The sequence below is a fragment of the Mesoplodon bidens genome (genome assembly GCF_964165515.1).
Source record: "Mesoplodon bidens genome assembly, chromosome: 15".
NCBI lineage: Eukaryota > Metazoa > Chordata > Mammalia > Artiodactyla > Ziphiidae > Mesoplodon > Mesoplodon bidens.
In genome coordinates this window covers 47,387,776-47,413,981 of record NC_138171.1, presented here as the reverse complement: position 1 = coordinate 47,413,981, position 26,206 = coordinate 47,387,776, and the positions used below count along the sequence as shown (strand labels likewise).

Sequence of the window (26,206 nt, the reverse complement as noted above, 5' to 3'; positions counted from 1 at the left end):
TTGTTAAACATTTCTTGCATCTTATTGATCTTTGCCTCCATTCTTTTTCCGAGGTGCTGTATCATCTTCACTATCATTATTCTGAATTTTTTTGGAAGGTTGCCTATCTCCACTTTTTTTGGAAGGTTGCCTATCTCCACTTCATTTCGTTTTTCTGGGGTTTTATCTTGTTCCTTCATCTGGTACATAGTCCTCTGCTTTTTCATTTTGTCTGTCTTTCTGTGAATGTGGTTTTCATTCCACAGGCTGCAGGATTGTAGTTCTTCTTGCTTGTGCTGTCTCTGTGCTACACGCTTTATATACAATAGTCCTCCCCCACCACATCCGTGGGGGATTCTTTCCAAGATCCCCAGTGGATGCCTGGAATGGCAGATAGTATTGAACCCTATACCCAAGGGTTTGTACCCTAAACACAAGCACTGCAATACTGGGACAGTCCATCTGATAACAGAGATGGCTATTAAGTGTCTAATGGGCAAGACATGCTGGACAAAGGGATGATTTATGTCCCAGGCGGGACAGCAGGACAGAGTGAGATTTCATCATGCTACTCAGAACAGCGTGCAATTTAAAACTTATGAACTGTTCATTTCTGGAATTTTCCATTTAGTATTTTCTGACTGCAGTTACCCACAGGTAACTGAAACCACAGAAAGTGAAACTGCAAGTAAGGGGGGGATTACTGTATACAAGGCTATGTAATAATCCTCCCCAAGGGGAAGATTTTTATTCCTCTTTTTTTTTAATTGAAGTATAGTTGATTTACAATGTTGTGTTAACTTCTGCTGTACAACAGAGTGATTCAGTTATACATATAAGGGGCAGATATTTTTTAATATCCCATTTAACTATAAGGAAAGAGAAGTTCTGAGAGTTTAGACAATTTAGCCAAGGTAAATGAGATAATAAATAATAATGACCCACATCCATTGAGAATTTAAAAGGGTCAGGCACTGCCAAGTGTTTTACCAACATTATCTCCAAGAGGTAGGTGCCCATAGGAGTCCCATTTTACAGATGATTAAAATAGGGCACAGAGAGGTGAGTGACATGCTGGGGCTGAGGCTTTCTACCCTCTGTGTGGTGTAGCTAAAACAAAGTTTCAACCTATGTCAAAAAATTTTTAAAAGCAATTTAAATAGATACTGAATTCTTCTATAGGAGCAGCAAAGGGAATTCTGTTGCTGGATATAAAGAGAAGCCTCTTATAATCCTCTCTCTCCACCTTTCTTCTAAGAGTTCACACATCATAAGCATGGCTGGTACCTATAGTTTCTCCCCCCATTCCCCCATTGCTACCCCCCCCTTTCCTCCTTCCATCAGATCTCTTTTCTCATGGAAATAGCTCTGTTCCTTTTAAAATAAAAATCCATCAAGACTTTCTTGGCTTTATCCAGTTCTCCTCTCTACACCAAATACCCCAAACCAGTGGGCTGTATTCAACCACCCCAAGTGTTTTTGTCTGGCGAACACAATTTTCAAAATATTTTAGGTAACACTGAAAAATCGGTGGCTTTCACACTGACTTGCAAATTTCTGGCTTGCCTTTGCCTCATTTCTGAAAGATGTAGTAAGAGTGGTCCTGCATCCCTGGCCACCCAGTCACACACACTATCCAATTTGTCTCATCACCTCTGTTCACCACCACTGTCTGCTCATCTCTGAATCTTGACTCCATCCATGCTTGTTTCCAGGTATCCTTAAAGATAAGGAAGTGAAAGGTAGAGAGACATGTTGACACACTGCATGTGTCAAGACCCCATATTTTCCTTTGGATGCAAACAGTAATCACCCATGTTTGAAGATTAAAAAGAAGAAAAGAAGATCAAGGGTCTTTGAAAAAAGAATACAACCCTGGCTTCTTCCTCTTCTACATATTCCTGTTGGCACTTGAGTTTATGAGCTCTAGATCAGATTGACAGAACAAAAAGACCCCTTCTCACCCGCCCAAGCCCGGATCAAACGAACAACCAAGACCCAGTTGATCAGACAAACACAGAAACCACTTTAGGTGGGGAGGTGGGAGGAGAGAATTTGTGGATTGCATGTTGATATTTCCAGCCATTCTAGTTGCAACTTTCAATCACCCTTACCTTGTAACAAACAAACTCCTTCCCAACAAAAATCCCCAGCTGTTAAGTGTTCTAGATGTTATTTGAATTTAAGTAAAATGACTTCTTTGGCAGCTACCTGGCAGCCCACAGCTTTTACGACATGTTTTCTGATACAAACCGTTTCACAAAGAGCTTGTATCTTTTTACTACCAAGCATTACATTCTGAACAGAAAACTTAATAAGATTTTCAGCAGCAATTTTAAGAGGATCTATGGTAGGACTTAACAACAACAGTGACCTATTCTTTTTAGTGCAAGTGTAAAGACCTGAGAGAAATAGCATTTTCAATTTGACTTTATGGCCCTCCCAAGTTGTGTTCAAGTTAAGTGAAAGTTAAAACTTGGTGCTGGGGAAAGAGCAAAGATTTTGGACTCAAACTGATTTGAATTCCACTGTTATTCACTTATGAACTATTGCACTTTGGGCAAGTTGCTTAAACTAATTTGTGCCTCGGTGTTCTCATCTATTAAAAGGAGAAATTCCACTGTATAGGATTGCTGCAGCAAAGCTTTGTGGTACAGGGCCTGAAACATAGTAATTGCCCTAAATGCTTTAAGTTGTATGTGACAGTAGCCCAACTCAAGCCAGCTTAAGGAAAAATGAGAATTTCTTGGCTTGCCTAATTGAAATGTTCAAGAGTATATCGGTTTCAGGCATAGCTGGATCCAGGGGCTCAAGCAATGTCCTCAGTACTCAGTCTTTCTCCACCTTTGGGCACTGTTTTCTTCTGTGTTTGACGTTGTTCTTCACTGAGCCCAGCAGACTAGCTGGTTATTTTTTGGAGCAAGCAGAACAGAGCTCTGAAGGAATATAGACCAAGATATTTAAAGCCTGGTTGACAGCCCTCTTTAGACAGGGCAAAGCTAGTTTGGGATGTCCTAGTGGGAGTGGCATTCAGGGCCAGCATAAGGACCCAAGACATTGCATCTTCATCAAAGCCACACAGAATAGGCAGATCCAAGACTATAATTTCTGCTTGACAGATAAGGAAACTGAGGCTCTGTATTAGCTTCTTATTGGTGCTATAACAAATTACCATAAACTTAGTGGCTTGAAACAACACAAAGGAGTTCAAAATGAATCTTACTGGGATAAAATCAAAGTGCCAGCAGGGCTGCATTCCTTCTGAGGCTCTAGAAAAGAATCTGTTTCCTTACCATTTCTGGCTTGTAAGGGCCACTAGCATTCCTTGGCTCATGACCTGCTTTTCACGTTCAGAGCCAAGAGCACAGCATCTTTAAATCTCTCTGACACTGACACTGACCCTCCTGCCTCCCTCTTTCCTTTATAAGGACTTTTGTGATTATATTGGGCCCACCTAGATAATTCAGGAAAATGTTCCCATCTCAAAATCCTAAACTAATGACATTTGTGAAGTCCACTTTGCCATGTAGGGAAACATATTCACAGGTTTCAGAGACTGACATGGACATCTTTCAGGAGACCATTATTCAGCCGGTCACAGGCTGATAAAGGTAGAAGCTTCCTGGTCACTCCTTAAGGTAACAGCTGAGTCATGACTAGAACTGAGGTTAATGGTTCTAAATTAAGACAGTGCAGGTGAGAATCCTGGCAGAGTAGCTGGATGGCCTCAGTCAGGCTTTTCTGAGCCTCTGTGTCCTCATCTGTAAAATGGTGATAATGTTATTAAATGAGACACTATTTAAAAGTGTCTAGCACAGCATCTGATATGGAACAGAAAATTAATGATGCTAGGCATTCCTGCTATTTTTAACAGCCTTGAACGAGCAGGTGCCTTTGAACATTTAGCTCTGGAAAAACTAGGGAAGAGCCAGTGGCATGATGGGGTGCAAAGAGCATGGGATTTGAGTGCCATACGACGGTAAAGAACTTGAAATTCTCTTGAGTTCCAGTTCCTTATTCATACATGAAGATAATAGGTCCTTCCCTCACAGAAGGAAGTGGAGAATGTCTACCTGGTGCTTGGCATCCTCAGTCAAACACCTCCTTCTGTCACTGCCTTCCTTTTATCTTCCTTCTCAACTTATATCTTTCACTTTTTCTTTTCTCCCTCTCTTCATTTCTGTCTTTCTCCTGTTTTCCCTTCCTCCCTCCATCCTGCTCTGATTTCCTTCTCTCATTTCTTCCTCCCTACCTCCTTCCTTTCCTCTCTCTCACCCTTCCGTTGCACATTCTTGAGACATCCATTTAAGAGCAGTTGATCAATTTCAGGAACTTCTGGTGTCTGCTCTTGGTCTCCCCTCTTATGGGCCATAGCAACCCATTCTTTTTTTTTTTTTTAGTTTTGCTGTAGAGGTGTTTTTTTTTTTTTGCTTTATAACAAATTTAATCAGTTATACATATACATATGTTCCCATATCCCCTCCCTTTTGCGTCTCCCTCCCACCCTCCCTATCCCACCCCTCCAGGCGGTCACAAAGCACCGAGCTGATCTCCCTGTGCTATGCGGCTGCTTCCCACTAGCTATCTACCTTACGTTTGGTAGTGTATATATGTCCATGCCTCTCTTTCACTTTGTCACAGCATAGCAACCCATTCTTCCCACTCATCAGTTTCTCAGTTGTGCAATCTAAATGCTAATGATCCCTGACTAACCTGCTGCTTTATCCCCCTCTACTGTTACAACTAAACACACCCTAGAAAAACTTCCCAGAAGTAAACAGGATCTATTCCCCCCACCCCCACCCTTTGTGCAGGGTGTGGGCTGGAAACCTTGCCATCTTTGGAAACTTCTGACAGTCCAGAAAGGCGGGGGGAGTCCTTCATCTGGAGTCCCCCAGAGCTTCTTCCTCCCCAGCAGGACACTGTTTATCAAGCTGCCCGATGCCCACCCAGATGCCCTCATTCCCTTTCATGCATTGGTGGTTTTCAGTCTGATATTGAAAGTGCAATATGCTTGCCAGTAATGATGTCTTACTGGAGTGTAAAGATTTTCCCATTTCACTGCTTTATCCTGAATTTAAAGTGTTTTGAAATTCATTTACATCGGAGAGGACCAGCAGCTGAACGTTTGCTATAAATAAACTGGGGGCTTCTAAGGTGTTATCTCTGAAATGGGAGATGAGATAGGTTACTGCTCTCCTGCAGGCTGGGCAGAATCAGTGGCAGAGTTTTTCCATCACAAGGACCTGGCAGCTTTTATGCTTCCAAGTGCTGGTCAGGGTGTGAGGGCGCTCTGGCCTTGTGTTTTGATCTATTCAACTGAAGTTTGTCCAAGGTGTTGAGTTGGAAGATCACTGAGCTCTTGAACACCTGCTTGGAAAATCAGAAAATCTTAAAGCTAATGCAGAGACTGACAGTAATTCAAACAGTGGGTAGTGGCGGTGGTGGCTCTTATTATTGTTGCTGTTGCTATTATGATCAGTGAACATTCACTGAATGCTCTGTATTCTGCACCAGGCACTCTGTTAAGGGTATTGCATGGATTATCCTCATCTAGCCTCTTAACAACCTGTGAGATTGTTGGGATGCCACCCAATCTGGCTGGCGAGACAGATCTGATGCTCCTGGGAAATTTCTTAACATCTAGTATCAAGGCCATGGCCACAGGTGTCCATGGAAAATAAACCAGGGAAACTTCTCACGCAGGTTGCCTTAGTTGCTTAGATTTACTGATGTATTATTACACTGGCCCATTGTGACCAGTGTGGCAAAGAGGAATGCCTGAGACTCTGGACCCAAAGGCAGTGTTGTGTCAGCCACAATGTATGACCTGGGGCCACACATCTCTGGGCCTCCGCTGCCTCTGGGCCTCAGTTCCCTCCTCTGCAAAATGTGAATAATAGTGGTACCACCTCATTGGGCTGTGTGAGGATTCCATGCGTCATTGTATGTAGAGCACTTGAACAACGCCTGATGCCGTGGTGAAGGCTGTATAAGTATTTCTTTATTAAAACCTTTAAATACTGCTTCACCTTTTCAATACCGGCAATGTTCTGCATTGTTTCCCATGGGTTCCGGTCAGTGCTATGTCCTGGATGATAAGCAATAGAAAATGGGGCTCTAAAGCCATCTTTTTCTCTTTTCATTCCTGTCCTTTCCCAAGGGCTGGATGTGGGAAGGTTGTGGTAGTATAGGGTGGCCAGTTCATCCTGGTTTGTCTTTCCAGGTGTTAGCACCGCAGTTCCCAGGTTCCGGGAACCCCCTCAGTTTCAGACAAACCAGGAGGAAGTAAGATATGCTGACTTGCGGGTTTTGTGAGGATAAGTGTGTATGATTGGAGACTGTATTCATTTGCTAGTGTCGCCATAACAAAACACCAGAGACTAGGCGGCTTAAATAATAGAAATTTATTTCTCACAATTCTGGAGGCTGGAAGTCCAAGGTCAAGGTACCAGTGGGGTTGGTTTCTCCTGAAGCCTTTCTCCTTGTGTGAATGGAGGTGTAAGTCCCCCGTGGGGTCTTTAAGGATCACTTCAACACAGCCATGGAAATTATACTTGGCGAGGCATAGGAAATTAGAGGAATTATTATACTTACATGTCCTAGAAGGGGGAGCACGGCACACTGCACAGGGGAACACATGGGAGGGGAATCCAGGGAACAGGTTCACCCAAGCAGGTAAGGAGCCGAGAGAGAAAGAGAGAGAGAGAGAGAGAGAGAGAGAGAGAGGACTGTAGGAAGTACCTTGATTGGGGATCAGAGTGGAGTTACAGAAGCAAAAGGCATGAAGGGGGTGCATTGGTGCATTTGAACATCACTAGGTTACACTCAGAGGAGGGCAAGAGTAGCAAGCACCAGCCTTATCACACTGGTATATGTGGTCACCTGGGCAGGTGCTCACAGTCTGTTTGTGGGGATGCTGAGGCATCAGGAAAATTAAGTTTTTAAAATGTACAATACACACCTTGGCTTGCAGATGGCTGTCTTCTCACTGTGTCCTTACATGAGCTTTTTCTCTGTGTGCAGGCATCCTTAGTGTCTCTTCCCCTTCTTATAAGGGCACCAGTCATATTAGATTAGGGCCCCACCTTTATGATCTCATTTAACCTTAATTACGTCTGTAAAGGTCCTATCTCCAAACAGTCACATTGGGGGTTAAGGCTTCAGCATATGAAATTGGGGGGAACACAATAACAGCCTCTGTGAGTTTTAAAGCAAAGGCTTTTCAGAGCATCCTTTCCTGCATCAAGAACTCAAGGCAACTGAAAGTGCTCTCCGCACATTGTTTTTCTGTCATTTCCCTGTTGGGGGCCTCTGCGGCACGTGCAGTGATCTTTAATTGGAGGGCATATCTCAGTACCAAACTAGCACCAGGTGGAATTTTGATAACAAATTCAGATCCACTGATTCTAATGCTTCTAAAGCAGAATAAGGCCTCTCTCAACCTCTGCCTGCTCCAAGCCCTACACAGCTGCCCACACTGGAGCAGCATCCCAGCTCCTCAGCTCCTAGAGGCCCTGTGCCATCCATGTGCCTCTCTGACCTTGACTCACCCACTTGCTGATGCTGCTCCTTTGCTCTGCCCAGTCACACTGGTTTCCTTGAAAATGTTAAACTGGTCTCTCTCAGGGGACGTTTGCATTTGCTGTTCCTTCTGGTAAGAACTCTGTTCCCCACATCATCCCCTGGTGGCCTCTTCATTATTCAGGACTCCACCTCTTTTGCATTCTGTCCATTAAATTCTGATGTTGGAGGGGGGGTGGGGGGTGGTCCCTCCCATACATCCAACAAGCAACTCTATGGACATCAACCAGGTGTCCAACAATTCAACTGAATTCCGACACTATCAACCCGGGTACAGTCAGATTCCACAGGTTAAGAGCTCAGTCTTACCCTCTCCAACAAGTTCAGATGCCAGTCGAAATCTATACTTCTGACCAACTGGCCATAAATCAGAAGTTCCCACAACCCCATTCTCGGGTTTGATTAATGTGCCAGAGTGGTTCACAGAAATCAGAGAAATATTTTACCTTTTAGATTACCAGTTGATTACAAAGAATTTAACTCAGGAACAACCAGATGGAAGAGATGCCCAGGGCAAGGTATGGGAAAGGGACACGGAGCTTCCAGGCCCTCTCTAAACACACCACTCTCCCCAAATATCCACATGTTCACCAACCCAGAACCTCTCTGAACCCAGTCCTTTTGGGTTTTTATGGAGGCTTCATTACATAGGCATGATTGATTAATAAGTCACTGGCCATTGATCATTGAACTCAATCTCCAGCCCCTTTCCCCTCCCTGGAGTTCAGGGGTAGGACTGCAGGTTCTAACTCTCTAATCTCAGGTTGGTTCCCCTGGCAACCAGTCCTCAACCTTAGGTGTGGTCCAGAGTCATCTCATTAACATAACAATAGACACCTTTATCACTCTCAACACTAGGAAATTCCTAGGGTTTTAGGAGCTGTGAACCAGGAACCATGGACTAAGACCAAATATATATTCCTTATTATAAATCACAGTATCACACCACCCAAATGCCACCTCCTTTAAATGACCTTCCCTCTGTGTCTTAGTCATATTACTCACCACATTTAACTTCTTCTATCACTTTTAGGTGGTGGGAAAGATTAGGTGGGTCCTTTTGTCAGTTTTCTATTTATTGGGATCCTCAGGTACTAGGCAATGGAGATTCAACAATAAACAAGACAATTCCCATCTTCTCCAAAGAACTTACATTTTGGAGTGGGGAGGCAGAGAATAAACATATAAACATCCAAATATAAATGTAAATATAAATATAGATCTCTCGTTCAGTGGAATGCTTTGAAAAAGCAACATGTAAAACTATTAGTCCTTCTGGAAAATTGCTGGACTAATCCATGTGGCCTAAAAATCCATTTCTAAGATCCCACTTGAGTACACAGATAGAATGTTATTCTTGGGTTAGTTTTCAAACAAGGATAGCTGGGGAGAACACTTCCTTTCTCACCAGAGGTCTCAAGCTACTTCCCTGTAGGAGTGGCTTTGGGCTGTCAGAACATTTCTTGGTCTAATATTCAAGCACAGCGTTGTTGGTGGGGGTGGAGGGGAGGATAGCCTGTTCAGTCTCTCTCCCCTTAGCTTTCCCGGATTCAAGGCAAGGAGCATACTTACAATAGCCATGAAAAGGAGGTCTGGTCTCAGCAACGGAGAAAGACAGTAAAAAGAAGGTATTTTGCAGAGAAATAGTGCAAATCCCAGAGCCCAGCAGTGGGGAAACAGGCTTATATCCCTAATGGCTTATATACAACACTGGTGACAAACTCTGGAATCTGCATGCAACTTTCCATATGTGCATCTGACTCTGGCTCTGTGTTGGCATGCTTGTTTCTTTTGAACTTGTAGAGTTATAAATTATAGTGATCTTAAGAACGGTGAAGGCAGGAGAGTTTGTGTGTGTATAAGAAAGAAAGGTTCAGTTTGTTAACCGTGTGTTCATCCCGTATCTAACACTGAGGATAAAGAAAATGAAGAAAATGTTATAACAGCTGGCAGACTACTCTTCTCCAGAGGACCCCTGGCTGTCAACTGAATATAAACTTGCTATGGAATCAGTGTCTGTGTCCCCTCCACATTCATATGTTGAAGTGATGGTATTTGGAGGTGGGGCCTTTAGGAGATAATTAGGTTCAGATGAGAGAGGGGCCCTTCTGATGGGATTAGCGCCCTTATAAAGAGACATCAGGAGAGCTCAGCTCTTTCTATCTCTTCATCCCACCCACCACTTGAGGGTGTAGTGAGAAGGCAGCCGTTTGCAAGACAGGAAGAGAACCCTCACCAGAACCCGACCATTGCTGACACCCTGATCTCAGACTTCCAGCCTCCAGACCTGTGAGAAAATAAACTTCTGTTGTTTAAGCCACCTAGTCTATGGTATTTTGTTATGGCAGCCAAAACAGACTAAGGTAGAGCTCAGATCAGCAAATATTTCCTGAGTGTCATCAGGCAATATGCCAAGCCCTGGGGACATAAAATGAAAAGGGCTTTGCCTTCGAGGAACTCATAGTTTAGTAGTGGAGACTGAAAAGTAGATTGCACTACACAAAGAAAGTTCTCTCAAGTGACCTCCACCTACTCTTTTTCAGGGATTCTCCACATTTTCCCATTTCTTCTGTAAAACACTGTCGGGGGCTGAACTGTGTCCTCCTCTGATACCTATGAATTTGGCCTGATTTGGAAATAGGGTCTTTGTAGAGGCGATTAAGAAACTCAAAATGTGATCAGACTAGATTTAGGATGGACTCTTAATCCAGTGACTGGTGTCCTTATAAGAGAAAGGAGGGGAAGATTTGAGACACACACAGAGGGGAAAACCATGTAAAAATGGAGGTATAGGTTGGCGTCTATCAGGGAAGGAACCCAAGGATATCCAGAGCCACAGAAGGTCAGAGAGAGGCATGGTTCCAGAAGGAACCAACCCTGCCAACACCTTGATTTTAAACTTCTGGCCTTCAGAACAATGAGAGTAAATTTCCATTGTTTAAAGCCACCAACTTTATAGAACTCTGTGACGGTTATCTCCTGGTTGTTGGAGGATTGAATGAGCTAAGATGTGTAAAGGGACTAGAACAGTGCCAGGCCAGTGGTGAGTGCTACATGAGTACTAGCCATCAGCACTCAGTGATTTCCTCATTCTACAACTTTTTACTGAGCATCACTTTTGGGCCAGCACTGTGATTCTACCTCAGTTTTGCATTGAAAGGTTTCAATGGGTTGCATGTTAGTGTTCCCCCCGAAATTCATATGTTGAAATCCTAACCTCTGTTAGGATTTCAGTACCATCAATGTGATGGTATTGGGAGAGGTGGAGCCTTTGTGAAGAAAGGAGGTCATGAGAGTGGAGCCCTTGTGAATGGGATCAGTGCCCTAATAAAAGGGACCCCAGAGAGTTCTTTCCCCCTCTTTCCACCACATGAAGACACAACGAGAAGTCTGCAGCCCAGAAGAGGGTCTTCATCAGAACCCGACCAAGAGGGCATCCTGATCTCAGACATCCAGGCTCTAGAACTGTGAGAAATAAATTTCTTTTGTGTATAAGCCATCCAGTCAGTGGGGCTTTGTTATATCAGCCTGAACTAAGACAGAGGTTTGTTTTTTTTTGTTTGTTTGTTTTAACATCTTTATTGGAGTATAATTGCTTTACAATGGTATGTTAGTTTCTGCTTTATAACAAAGTGAATCAGCTATACATATACATATATCCCCATATCTCCTCCCTCTTGCATCTCCCTCCCACCCTCCCTACCCCACCCCTCTAGGTGGTCACAAAGCACCGAGCTGATCTCCCTGTGCTATGCAGCTGCTTCCCACTAGCTATCTGTTTTACATTTGGTAGTGTATATATGTCCATGCCACTCTCTCACTTCGTCCCAGCTTACCCTTCCCCCTCCCTGTGTCCTCACAAGTCTATTCTCTACATCTGTATCTTTATTCCTGTCCTGCCCCTAGGTTCCTCAGAACCATTTTTTCTTTTATATTCCATATATATGTGTTAGCATACGGTATTTGTTTTTCTTTTTCTGACTTACTTCACTCTGTGTGACAGACTCTAGGTCCATCCACCTCACTACATATAACTCAATTTCGTTTCTTTTTATGGCTGAGTAATATTCCATTGTATATATGTGCCACATCTTCTTTATCCATTCATCTGTCAATGGACACTTAGGTTGCTTCCATTAAGACAGAGGTTTTATGTTATGTGCCTTATTGGACGTTACCTTGTATGTGAACTACATTCCAAAGCCCTCCAAAGGGGCTTTTTGTCTGAAACAAATGTTTGACATTCATAATCACCCAAGATGTCAAAGGGAATAGAAATATTGCATGTTTATAAACGCATTTTTCCTCATATTACTGGAAAAAGAGAAAATTCCTGAAAAGCAGAAAAGAAAGTAATCATCCATAATTTGATGCATAGCCACTATTTACATTTTAATGTCTTGTCTTCGGGGTTTTTTTTATGCATAGTTTTTTTTTTTCACATAATTATATCTATTCTCTATATGCAATTTTTATCTTTCTTTTTTTCAACTATTATATCACAAGCATTTTCCATATTATACAGACTTTGTGAACATTGCATTTTATGACTCCATAATGTTTCATACTAGGATTATGGCATGCCTTATTTAACCAAACATTTAAATTAAAAAAATTTTTTTTCACTATTAAATATGCTGTTGTGATGATAATCTTGTTGCATAAACTCACCCCCTCCCAGTCCCCAGCTCACCACCAATATTTCAAGTGACTTCATTAAGCCACATATTCCAATGTGTAATTACTGGATCAAAGGGTGTGACCATTTTAAGGCATTGGATAAACACTTAAAATTGCTCTCTTAAAAAAGGCTGTGCCAGTTTACAATCTGATCTGCAATGTTAAGAACACACCCATTTGCATTTCCCTGATGATTAGTGATGTTGAGCATCCTTTCGTGTGCCTGTTGGCCATCTGTTTGTCCAATCACTGATCCTTGAAGATGATTTTGTGTCCAGCTCTCCTCTGTTGTCCACCCTGACGTCTACTCTTGTTACTCCAAGTTGGGACTGGGAGTTGAAAGAGGATGAGCTTCCTGGAGATGAGTTTTATTCTCACCCTCACCATGTGCCCCATTGTAGATCCCTTGGGTGACCAGAGCTCTTTTCTTCACTAGTTTTTCTTCCATTTACCTCTGCCTGAATTTCCTTCTTCCCCTCCAGCCTGACAAGTGCCTTGCCATCATGGGCACCCACTGATTTGCTTTCTTTCTCAGAGAATTTCATTTCTTCCTGATAGGAGGCAGATGCCCCCCACCCAGGGTCAAAACCTTATTCTTAAACCTTTGGAATACATCTTTGTCGACTTCCTTCCAGACCTGATGATTTTCAGATTTTGTTACTTCTAATTTTCCTCAAGTATTATCTGGTCCTTTGTTACACACAGCAGGGGATGAGAAGAGCTAAATTAGGGGGATGCCGAATTCATGGTAGGAAAGGGGGACCAAGGAGCTATTCCATAGGAAAACCCTCCAGGCTATCTAAGTGGAACTCCACAAGTCCCAGAAGTTAAAGGAGCAATATTCAATACACATGCTGCCCAAAACACTCAGGCAGGAACCTCTAGCCAACAGGGCAGACAGATCACAGGATATTAATACTCCACCATATCTGCAGGCCAGCTCAGACTTGTCATCCTCTCATCTTGCTATAGGAGCTGATAGTCTCTGTTTAGCATTTTGAAAATGAATTCAGATTCTAAAAGGGCATGTTTTCAAAATCCATCAGAACAAAGCCCGTGAAAGGTCTGAGCAGATCATACCACTGTGGATCAGGTATCAGCAAAGGCGCCAGGTATAGTAAAAATACCCAGGGCAGGATTTATTCATTCACTTGTTTACTTATTCAATCATTCATTCATTCATTCATGCAACAAATACTTACCAAATTCTTACTCTGTGGCAGGCATTCTTCTCATCCTAGAACTTGGGATCCAGTGGTGAAATCAGCCTGGTCTAATGGAGAAAGCATTCTAGCCAAATCAAATGGAGGAGACAGGTAACACAATGCATTATTTCTCCTTCAGTCTTCTTTTTCAACCTTCTCCATTAACGCTTATAAATGAAATGTGGAAATCTAATCTGGTTGCAGTTTACTGGTAATCAGTAGAGATACTTTCCACACAGGCAACGCTGCTGGAAGCTACGTGGTGAATATGTATTGTGACTCTTATAAATATGTTTCTGCTTAGCACTGCCTCTTGAGAAGAAATGATTTCACACCCACTGGGAATCTGCATCTGAACTATTTTGCTAGTAAAACAACCAAAGGACAGATAACAGACAGTTCTTCCCACGTGGGATCAGAGAAACTGGAGATGTCTGAGGGGGTGGCAGAGTCTTTTCTTGTAGATCCACCCAATATAGCAAGTTGTTTGAAAACAAAGAAAAAAATTTTTTTTCTTTCCCCTAAGGGGTTACAAAAGGGAGTGTGGGGGGGAAATGAACATTCAAATAAGGAAGAGTCAAGATTAGTTATAGATACTTTATGGGCTTAACTGAGAGTTGGGAAATTCTTAATTATAAGTTAAAATCTCTTGGCTTCTTTATTTGATTCTGCAAATCCATACTTAGCCATGGCTTATTATGGGCCTCGCACAGTGTTTGGCATAGAGTGGGCCCTAAGTGAGTTTCTTTCTTTCTTTTCTTTCTTTTTTTTTTTTTTTTAACAGGGCACTGGGACAGATTCTGGAGATATAAGATACTGCCATTAGCCTTAAGGAGGGAAGACAGTTTTGTGAACAGCTAACTCTAATGCAATAATTACCAATGTTTATTGAGCTCTTACTGTATTTCAGGCACCAGGCTCAATGCTTAATGCCTGTTACCTCCTTTAAATCTTGTAACAATCCTATGAAATGGGCACTAATGTCTTCTTTGGTTAAGGATGAGGACACAGATGCTGAGAGAGGTTCACAATACTACGCAGGAATGGTGATTGGAACCCAGATCTTTGTGATTCAAATGTCTACATGCTTGAGTACCCAGCTGCCTGGCCTCTCTCGCTGTCTCTGTTGCCTTGCAGGTATGGGTAATGTATCTAGAAGGCAGGACAGGGAAAGTGGCTGGTTCTCCTGGAGAAGGGTTTGGAAAATGTTCACCGGGAAAGTGCCTTTCACTTGGCACCTTGAAGGTTTCTAGCGCGGGTGAGCTGGGTGATTCAGCATGCCGTTAACTGAGACACTGGACACTGTACCACATCATTTTGCTACTAGTCTGGTTTTGTCCTGGTGACCCCAACCGGGTAACTGCAAACTTATCCATCTTGATGGGCACCTCAGTGTCTGGATTGAGAGGAGAACTTGGCCCCCCTTCCAGCTCCTCTTCCTCGATCAGTGACTGAGGATGTCTCCCTGACAGTGGGGCCTTCCTTCCTGTCTGGATGCCCTCTGGATCTCCATTTCTATTGTGATTTCATGCTGGGCAGTGCTGACTTTGGGCTGAGCTACCACTTCTGTTATTGACAAACCCACACTGGAAAATCAACCCAGTCGGCTAGGTTTTCTCTCTTAGTCTGTAACCAACCTTCACTCTGTATGGATTCCAGTGCAGTGGCTCCATTAAGTCCCAGCTAATGGCCTTTTCATTCCCCTTCTATCATGCAGCTCACCCCACTTCAGGCCATAGGAAAAGGGCTGCAGCATTGCTCTCAGAGCTGGGCAAGAAGGATCCCTATGCTTTGGAGGCCCCATCCTGGTTCCTCTCTGTCTATGTCCCCCTCCCCACACCACCCACACACATTATGAAAAATTATCATGCCAAGGAACATACATATCCAGAGGCAGTGCCCTCCTAGACCACAATCTGCTTATCAGAATCCTGCAATTCCCTGTTCAGATGGCCCCATGCCCACTTTCGGGACCTGTTCGGGGGTCTTCCCGTGTCTGTCTTCCAGAGGGTGGGTTATGCTGGTATGTGCCTTCCTAGGCCTCAAGGCTGTTTGTGACAAAGTGTGGACAGGCTTGGACATGCAGTCTAGGGTATACACAGGCTTGTACAAGAGGATGTGGTGTAGAACAGAGCTGAGAGTGGGCCAAAGGCTCAGAGGTGGCTTTTCCCATACATGGAATGGGTTTGAGAACTCTGCAAGAGAACTTGGCCTTCTAGGTTGTTGTGAAGGTATATTTATCAAGGAAGCAGGCTAGAACATATTTTATTTAGGTTTTCATTTTGTTAACTATTTAACATATGGTATATGGGCCTTGTGTTTTTACTCTTGCCATTGGCCCTTGCAAATGTTAGAGGTGAGCAGACCACTGTACTCTTATCTTTTATGAAGGAACCAAATCTGGACAATTTTTTTCTTTCTCCCAGGGAAAGGTGCATCTTGGTGTATTTCTTGCCAACATGAAGATGTTAGTTCTGGGCACAGTCACAAGATGCCAGATGGTACCCAGGTACCAACTGCTAACTATTGATGAATTATACCATTTAGAGACTAGAAAATCCTGACTGCTTTCTATGTGGCCCTATGGTAGCTCATGGGATGTGGGAAAGATTTACTGCCTTGTTTAAACAGAAAGGACCACATGTCAAGTGAGCAGGGAAATTCACCTCTCAAAGTGGACCCTTCCTACGTTTTATCACAAATCCCTATTATCATAAACCAGCCATTACGGTAAGCCAAGCAACTTCATGCGTAACTCACATGAATTACATTTTATGGAATATTATTGGGAACCAATCAGTCTTCTTTCCTCATTCAACCTCTTGGATATAACCCACATAGAAGTCATACACTCTCATCACATTGCTTTTGCTAAGAGATCTTGTATTAGTTATACACTGCTGTGTAAGAAATTGCCCCCAAAACTTAACAGCATAAAATAGCAGCACTTAGGAATCGGGGTGTGGCTTAGGTGGGTCCTCTGGCTGAGGGTCTCTCAATCAGCTACAATCAAGTTGTGGCCAGGGCTGCACCATAAGGCTCAGCTGCAGGGGAGGGAGTCCTCTTCCAAGCTCACTCACCTGGTTGTTGGTGGGATTCACTTCTTCATGGGCTGTGGGACTGAGCCTGCCCTCAGTTTCTGCCACATGAGTCTCTCCACAGGGCAGCCCACAGCAGGGCAACTTGCTTCAGCAGAGGAAGAAGAGAAAAGAGCTTGAGAAAAAAAGTGCGAGCAAAACAGAAGTCACAGTGTTTTGTAACCTAGTCTTGGAAGTGACCGTGGGATACAACATTCTAAGATGTTCCCCTGGTGTACACATCCTGTATGACCCAGGAGTGTGAATATGATGGGCTGGCACTCCCATGATTCTATTACATCATATGGCCAAAAGGATTTTGCAAATGTAATTAAAGTCTTAGATCAGTTGACTTAAAGATAGGGAGATTATCTGGGTGGAACTGACCTAATCACATGAGGCCTTTAGAAGGGTAGCCACCACATGTGTATTTAATGAGTCTGGGTCTCAAGGTCAGAGATGAGGGAAGTCAGAGATTCAAAGCACAGGAAGGGTTAGACATGCTCTTGAAGATGAAAGGGCCATGTGGCAAGGAATGCAGGTCGCCCCAGTAGCTGAGAGCAGTCCATAGATGACAGCCAGGAAGGGAACAGGAACCTCAGTGCTTCAACTGCAAGAACTGACTTCTGCAAACAGCAAGAATGGGCTTGGAAGTAGATTTTCCTCCAGAATCCGTAGACAAGGACTCAGCCTGGCCCACACCTTGATTTCACATTTGTGACACTTAGAGCAGAGAACCCAGGTAACCTATACCCAGATTCCTGGCCCACAGAAAGAGTGAGATAATACATGCATATTGTTTTCAGCTTCTCTGTGTGTGGTGATCTGTTATGCAGTGTTATAGACTGAATTGTGTCTCTTACCCTCAAATTCACATGTTAAAGCCCTAACCCCCGGTGTGATTGTGTTTGGAGATAAGAACAATAAGGTTAAATGAAGTCATAAGGTGACTGATCCAAACAGAAAGCTCACTCGCTCTTTCCATACACACTCACCAAGGAAAGACCATGTAAGGATGCAGTAAGAAGGCGGCTGTCTACAAGCCAGAAAGAGAGCTCTCACCAGAAACCGAATTGGCTGGAACCTTGATCTGGGACTTCTAGGCTCCAGAACGGTGGAAAAATAGATGTCTGTTGTTTAAGCCCCCTCATCTGTGGTATTTTGTTATGCAGCCCAAGCTAATACATGCAGTGATAGAAAACCAACAGTAACTTTCCACCACTGTTGCTCTTTTGTTCATTAAAGGTAAAGTAACTAGATCCAGCCTACACTCAGGGGGAGGGGTTCCCTAGGGCGTAACACTAGGTGATGGGGATATTACATGCCAGCTTAGAAGTCTACCTGCCACAGATATATTTAACAAAAAATACAACCACAAAATGAAAATATCCTTTAGCACATATACTAAACATTAAGTAGGTGAACTGCACCCTGAGAATATTGGAGTAATTCCACTCCTCAACACCATCTACTCCTTGTGCAGTTGTGGCAGTTTTCTATTTCCCAAGTGGGCATGGCAAACCTTGGGACAACTTACTTCTCTGTTCAGCTGGGTGGCAATGTGGCCTAGTGGTGCTTGGCATATGGTAAGTTAAAGTCCCAGTTCTGCTCCTTCCTAGGTATGTGGTCTTGAGCAAATTACTTATATATTCTGAAACTTTGTTTTCTGGCATGTAAAATGGGCATAAGAAGAATACTTGACCCACAACATCATTAGGAGGAATAAATATGCTGATGCATGCAAATTTAGAGCACGGTGCCTGGCATACAGTAAATGCTTAAAATTTTTATTTATGTTAACAAAATTTAATCTGAGTAAATTTTAAAGATCTTATTGGCTTTATTCAATGATTCATGAATTGGACAGCATCCAGTCTAGCAGATGGAAAGGAGCTCCAAAGAGCTGCACAAAGAAAGAGATTTTATAGGCAGAAGGAACAAGGAAGTTGGATAAGGCAAAAAGCCAACTGGTTATTGCAAGGTTACTAGGGAATGGCAGGGGTTTATCAGATGATTACCTAATTAATTCTCATCAAGTTATGTCTGAGTGGTTGGTTTAAGGTTCCACTTCTGAGGACTTCCCTGGCAGTCCAGTGGTTAAGACTCTGTGCTTCCATTACAGGGGGCACGGGTTCAATCCCTGGCAGGGAAACTAATATCCCACAAGCCATGCGGCATAGCCAAAAAAACAAAAGCAAAAACAGAAAAGATTCCACTCTGGGAGAGCTGAAACATTTGTTGAATCTCGGTTTGGTGACATGGGACTTAGCACAAGTGACTCCATTTTGGGCCTGTTGTCTTGTCTTTAATGTCTATTATTAATATCATTATCAGGAAGGTCTCATGGGCTACTTACAATGCCACAGACACGTGATGATGTCTGCTCTTCATCGGAGTAAACAGTTGATCTTATTCATATATTTTATTTCATTTCATCTTTACAGCACACCCTATGAGATAGGTATTTATTATACTCAACTTACAAATAACAAAATTATTAAACCCTAGAGAGGCTAAACAATATCATACAGCAATTTAGCAATGAAGTTAGGATTCCCTGACTCTGAATCCCATTGCTTCCCACTCCTCTGAGCTGCCTTTACTGATATCCTGATGCATTTACTGATGCCTTTACTGGCTTTCATGGGGCTCCAGATTTTAGCATCACCAGGTTACATAAAAGAGCTCATCTTCTTTACATGGAGAGCACTTTTGGCCCAAGCAGAGGTTTTCCTTCATCCTGGATTCCCAGGTCACCAGGGCAACTGAAATTATTTAAATTTTTTACCATTCCTCACTTTCACTTTTTACATTCTAAAACACCTCAATAAGCCAGGCCTGTTGGGAGGATTCCACACAGCTCTCTGGGAGAGCATGTGAGTGGTTGGAAGGGTGGGTTTGAAGCCAAATTCTCCAGATCTTCCCCAGCCTGGCTTGTGTTTCATCACCTACAGCCCTGGGGCTTTGTGTCTGAGGCTGAATGTGGGGACGGGGGAGGGCTGGGTGTAAATTCTTCCACCCCCACCAGTGCTGCTGGGCCTCTGGGAGCACTGTAGAGATGCAGTCCATTAAGGAATTAGCTTGGTGCTAATGATTTCCACTGAGAAGCTATTCTGCTGAGGCCTCCCGAGGGGTAGCTGAAAGTGTTTCATTCCTATTCATTCTATTCTCTGCATTCCCCAATTTAATGAGGTCTTTACTTTTGCCTTTAAAGAGTGCTCTCACCCCTGTGGTGTCTAGCTGTTAGCTGGAATTTGAATATAGAAGGGAGCAGGGAAAGAAGGGAAGAGAGGGAGCACGAGGGTAACCCCCCACCCCCCAGCACACTGAGAAGGAGCTGGCTGTCTCTGGCTCCCCATCTTTGGTCAGCCCTACTTCTGCCTTTCCTGAAATTCCAAATTTTGTGTCTCAAAGACCTCCCACCTACTGGCTGAACCATCCCCAGTTACAGAGCAGACTTCCTTAGGGGCACAGAGTTTGTTAATAGTCTCCACCCCCAGACCAGTAGGGATCAGAATAAATTCATATTCTCAGAAAATAAAGCCAACACAATAGCTGGGCCTCTGGCTGCCTCCACTGTCTTTGCTCCTTCCCAGGCTCTGTTGGTGGCAATCAGACAACCCTCACTGGACTGAGAGTTCCAGCAGATCCTTGGATGCCCACAGAGTGTTGAAGGCAGAACTTCTGGAATATGGAGTTTCATTCAGTGTTTATTCCATTCAAGAGACAGGGCTTCTAGCTTGATCAACCTCCCAGTGATACTGCTAAATGCTCTTGATTCACCTTTAGCCTCAAGCTCAAAGCCAGCATAACCCTCCAGAGCCCTGTTTGCTCTTGCTACTTTCACCCACAATGGGCAGATCTCCCCATTCTATAACCACAACTTGTCAGACTCCTAAATATTCCCCAGGTGACTGAACTTCTTGTTACCATGGCCTAAGTGATCGCTTCCCCATCTTTTACAGATGCCTCCAAGAATTAGCGTTGAGAGAGTCATATAGCCCTGGACTTTGTCTACATTGTTTAGTTCCCCTCTCTGTGCCAAGTTAGTTTTATCAGTGCCAGTCCCAATTTCCTACCATCATCCTATGACATCAAAAGAAATCTCAGAAGCTGATTTTATTCTTTGTTCTCTGTTCGTATATCTTTATTATAACCAGTACATTCCTTTCAACCTGGAATGGACTTACCAATAACAGAATGGAACTGACCTTAACTTCTGGAAGAACTCAATGCAGTAAGCCACTGCAGAAGACTGTCTTTACATAAGTTGCTGGTAATCAGTCACCAGGCATCAAATTCAGAGTCCCAGGAGATTTTTCAATGCCCACATGATCCGAAAAGCAACATTTCTGGCATATAGAGCTCGGCCCAATTTTTATTTCATTCAAGAGATTGGGCCTCCAGCTTCAATAGCCATGCTATAGTCCTCCCAGTGACCCTACTTAATGCCATAGACTCAGCTTTAGCCACGAGTTCAACCCCAGCCTGTCTAGAACACTTAGACCTGCTTAGGTATTCAGAAACTGGGTCAACAGCAAGGAGAAGTAAACTAAGATATGGCATGATGGAAGATTGAGGCACCACCATGAAATCAGTCTGATCCCTGTCCAACTACAAGAGAGTGACAAACTCAGACTTGGACTACCCTATCAGTTAGTGTTCAAAGTCAGGCAGCTGTTGGCAGTGGTGTTACAGGAGAATGGTTCCTTCTTAATGTCACCTGACCTCATCTGAGGCTAAACATGGTTCTTTACTTTGGCTGCACATTGGAATCACCAAGGGAGCTTTAGATATATCAGATGCCTGGTCTCCATAAACAGAGATGATGACTTAATTGGCCTGGGCATTAGCAGTTTTGGAAAACTCCCCATATAATTGTAATGGGCAAGTACTGACAATAATGAGAACTACTGACCAAAAAAGAATAGGACTCAGGTATTGATGGTGGCAACCAGACTGAAGGCTCTAGCTCTGACTTGGAAATGGAATTTGAGGCAGAAGAAAAAAACAAACCTAATCATAGACTAGGCCAACCTAGATAAATTTGGTGATTTCTTCCAAATCCACCAGTTGCAGTCTAGCCAGGTCTTCCTCCCCAACCAACTGAAAGGCTGAGGTTCCTAGTGGACCACCAGAAAACTCCCTGGTGCGTTTTGGTTAAAGGACTGGACTGAACTGAGTTTAGGAGTGAAGGGCCTCACTGACCACATCTGGATGAGTCAGGGACTGACATTTTGGTAACATCACTCTTCCCATTAACGTTACATCCTTATATTATTCTCTGGCATAAAATCCTTCCAGGACTCTCCTTTAAATTGTTACAATAAGAGGAGGCTATAGACCTGAGATGCATAGAAGATAAAATGGGCCATTGAAGAGCCTTCTTTTTTGAGTGAAATGGACCAAGTATATTCTTTTTACACAGTTAACCAGGAAAGAAAACCATCTGAAAACAAACCTTGCGGATGATGGCGATGTGCAGAGAGGAGATTGAGCCTGGAATGTGGTGTAGGAGGTAAGCAATGCTAACGGCCAATGATCCATTAGCTTGTGGAGTTGAGCAACTACTGGGTTTGCTACCAACCGTATCCAAGTGAGAGCCTTTCAGGGACGCGCAATGGCTGTCAGTCCTCGGAATAAAGCTGTGTGAGGCTGGTGGCTGTGTGTGAGCTGTCATTGGCTGGTTTCAATAAGCAGATGTTGCCTAACATAGCTCAGTCTCATTTCCATACAAGCAGCCCATGCCCATCCCAGGCAACCTCTGAGCAAGGGCCTTTGCTTCCCCACAATCTGCAGTGCCTTGGTTCTAGGTGAAAATGGACAGAGGCTGCAGGGGTTGCTCCTAAAACCGATTTGGGGGGAGGGAATAGATAGACTCACCACTTATACACTTTTCTCATGGCTAACGTGTTGTCCCTCACAGTCTACTGTTTGCTGGGACAGTACAAAGAATCTTATGTTTATTTATATAGAATATTTATCAAGTGTCTGCTTTGGGAAAGGACTATTTTAGGCACAGAGGATGGAGCAGTGAGCACAGTAGATAAGCTTCTGCCTTCAGAGTGCTAATCGTCTAGTGGGAGACAAAAAAGAGCCAAGGATACCTATAAATAAATAAATATCAGTAAGCATAAAAGCCATGAGGAAAACAATACAGGGTGACCTGAGTATCAAGAAGTCAGCACAGGGAATGATAGACAAAATAGACTAATTGGACTTGATCAAAATGAAAAGCTTGGGCTTCCCTGGTGGCGCAGTGGTTGAGAGTCCGCCTGCCGATGCAGGGGACACGGGTTCGTGCCCCGGTCTGGGAAGATCCCACATGCCGCAGAGCGGCTAGGCCCGTGAGCCATGGCTGCTGAGCCTGCGCATCCGGAGCCTGTGCTCTGCAAGGGGAGAGGCCACAACAGTGAGAGGCCCGCCTACCGCAAAAAAAAAAAAAAAAAAAAAAAAATGAAAAGCTTTTGTGCTGCCATGGAAGTGATGCAGTGAAAAAGGCAACCTAATTTTTATTTTTTAAGTAAAGGGCCAATGATCTGAATAGATAGTTCTCCAAAGAAAATATACAGGTGACCAATAAACACATGAAAAGTTGTTCAACATCATTAGCCATCAGTCAAATACAATTTGAAACTGTAATAAGATACGACTTTACACCTATTAAGATAACTATAATAAAAAACACAGATGAGAAGTGTAAGCAAGGACGTGGAGAAATTGGAGCCCTCATATGCTGCTGGTGAGAATGTAAAAGGATTTGGCTACTTTGGAAAGGGTCTGGCAGTTCCCCCCTGCCCCCCACCAAATTAAACATAGAGTTAGCATATGACCCAGAAGATCCACTCCTATGTATATACTCAAGAGAAATGAAAACACGTGCCCACATGAACACTTGTATGTGAATGTTCCTAGCAGCATGACTGTAGTAGTCAAAAAGTGGAAACAACCCAGATGTCCATCGAATGATGAATGGATAAATAAAATGTGGTATATCTATACAATGGGATATTACTTGGCAATAAAAAGCAATGAAGTACTGATACATGCTACAACATGGATGAACCTTGAAAACAATATGCTAAGTGAAAGAGGCCGCTCACAAAAGCTTCCACTGTCTGATTCCATTTATATGAAATGTTCAGAAGGGGCAAAGCGACTGAGCCAGCAGGTAGACTAATGTTTGCCTAGGGACAGCAGGAAGTGGGGAGAAGGGGAGTGACTATGGGTTTTTGGGGGAAAGAGAAAAACGTTCTAAAATTGAATGTGGTGATAATTGCACAGTTTTGTGAAGATACTAAAAAACTGAATTGTATTCTGAACTTTAACTAGTGATGTTCTATGGTATATGCGTTATGGCTCAGTAAAGATTTTATTAAAAGAAGATGAAGAAGAAGGAGAATAAAGTAGCAGCATCTGCCCCACCCCCACCATAGAAGGATTAAGGATTTGGGGGAAGCATTCTGTGCAGAGAGATTAGGTAATGTAAGTGCCCTAGCTTTTCTGTTTGATATTTTGTGGTAAAATAAAAAGAACATGGGTTTGGGGCCAGGCACATCATCATCTGAATCCCATACCGACCATTTACCAAGATTAGCTTCCTTTAAAAAATTTTTTAAGCTTTCTTCTTTGAGAACTTACTGTGTACTAGATATTGTGCTAATAGATTTCCATGCACTGATGTAATTTCCTCTGAGGGAGGTGGTATTATCTTCTTCTTACAGGAAGATGAGACCCAAAGTGCCTGTAAACACTACATGATACTGCAGGAATGACCTGAGATATGCACATCATCTCCTTGGCTCTTAAGTATCTCATTTATGAAGTGGAGATAATATCTACCCAACATGGCCTTGTAGATGGAAAACCCCTGTGTACCTAACCTAGCACTGTGCCTAGAATTACTTTAAAAGTTTTTTTTAAGTTTTTATATTTAAAAAAATTTTATATGATCATTTTTTATGAATGTCTTATTTCCACATTCGATTGTGAGCATTTTTAAGAAGTGGCAATGATTTACATGCCTTTCTAATTTTAACCTTATAGCACAACAAAACTGGGTTTGGTATTTGTGGCAGGTTAAATAATGGCTTTCCCCTCAAAAGAAATGTCCAAATCCTAACTTCCAGATCCTGAGAATGTTACTTTATTTGGAAAAAAGTTCTTTGCAGATGTAATTAAGATAAAGATCTTGAGATGAGATCATTCTGGATTACCCATATGGGACCTAAATAGAAAGACAAGTGTCTCTATTAAAGACACAGACACCAAGGAGAAAGCCATGTGAAAATAAAAGCAGAGGTTGCAGTTATATATTCACAATCCAAGGAACACCTGGAGCTGCTAGAAACTGGAAAGAGCAAGGAAAAATCAGAGTGGGGCCCAACCAACACCTTGATTTCAGACTTCTGGCCTCCAGAATTGTGAGATAATACATTTCTGTTGTGTTAAGCCTCCCAGTTTGTTACAGCATCCATAGGAAACTAATATGGTACTTATGAATAGTTAGATTATGAATAAATAAATATTAGATTATGAATAAATAACTATTGATTGATGAGGGTGTTAACAACAAAGGCCACCAAGAAACAAGGAATAAAGGGGGGATTGTAATTAGTAATTTTTGAGCACAAGACACTGTCTTGATACTTTCACAGCTATTAGCTTCTCTCACGCTGGAGCCAATCAGGATGGTTAATTGTGTGGATTTTGAAGTTAGAGCCAGGTGCAAGCCTTGTTCCCACCACCTATTTTATATATGATACCAGGCAGTCAGTGTCATTTATGTATATCTCAGTTCCTCCACCTGTAAAATGGGAAAAATCATTGCATCTGAGGTGGTTATGTAGAGTAATGAGAAGTAAAAATATTTGAGACAAGCTATTTCTCTGATGAAACAGACAGTAGGGTCTTGAAAGGCTAACACTCCTACACAGAGATGAGCTCTAGACAGACATTGCTCCCAGAATTTAGTTAAAGATTTTCAGCAGTCTGATTATGATAGGCCCAGGCATGGTTTTCTTCATATATGTTTTGTTTGCTGACCTCCTTGATTCTGTAAATTTATGTGTTTCACCAGATTTGGGAAGTTTTCAGCCATTATTTCTTCAAATTATATTTTCTACTCTTTGTTTCAGCAACTCTAAAAATCCATATGTTAGAACTTTTGATTCCCACCCCCCCCAAAAGTCCCTGTACATTTTTTCCAGTATTTTTTCTGTCTTTTCTTCATTTTAGGTAATCTCTGTTGATCTATCTTCAAGTTCACTTTTACTGACTCTTTTCTATGTCATCTCCATTCTGTTATTAACCCCATCCAATAAATTCTAATTTCAGATACCGTGTTTTTAGTTCTAAAATTTCCAACTGATTCTTTTTCATATTTTCAATTTCTCTGAGTTATCCTATCTTTTCATTCATTATGAGCATATTTTCCTTTACCTATGGAGCATAGTTATACCATTTTAAAGTCCTTGTCTGATAATTTTATTTTTTATTTTAAAAATTTATTTATTTTTATTTATTTATTATTTTTGGCTGTGTTGGGTCTTTGTTGCTGCATGTGGGCTTTCTCTAGTTGCGGCGAGCAGGGGTTACTCTTCGTTGTGGTGCGTGGGCTTCTCATTGTGGTGGCTTCTCTTGCTGTGGAGCATGGGCTCTAGGCATGTAGGCTTCAGTAGT

General features: G+C 42.7%; 1 long non-coding RNA gene across 1 annotated transcript in view; it reads left to right on the top strand.

Annotated features, from left to right (window-relative positions):
• Positions 1-22,037, top strand: part of LOC308629499 — a 38,443-nt gene extending 16,406 nt beyond the window's left edge. The window contains exons 2-3 of the long non-coding RNA XR_014017679.1: positions 13,467-13,559; positions 21,954-22,037. This is a non-coding gene — a long non-coding RNA (uncharacterized lncRNA). The remainder of the gene's footprint in view (positions 1-13,466; positions 13,560-21,953) is intronic.
• Positions 22,038-26,206: the final 4,169 nt, after the last annotated feature.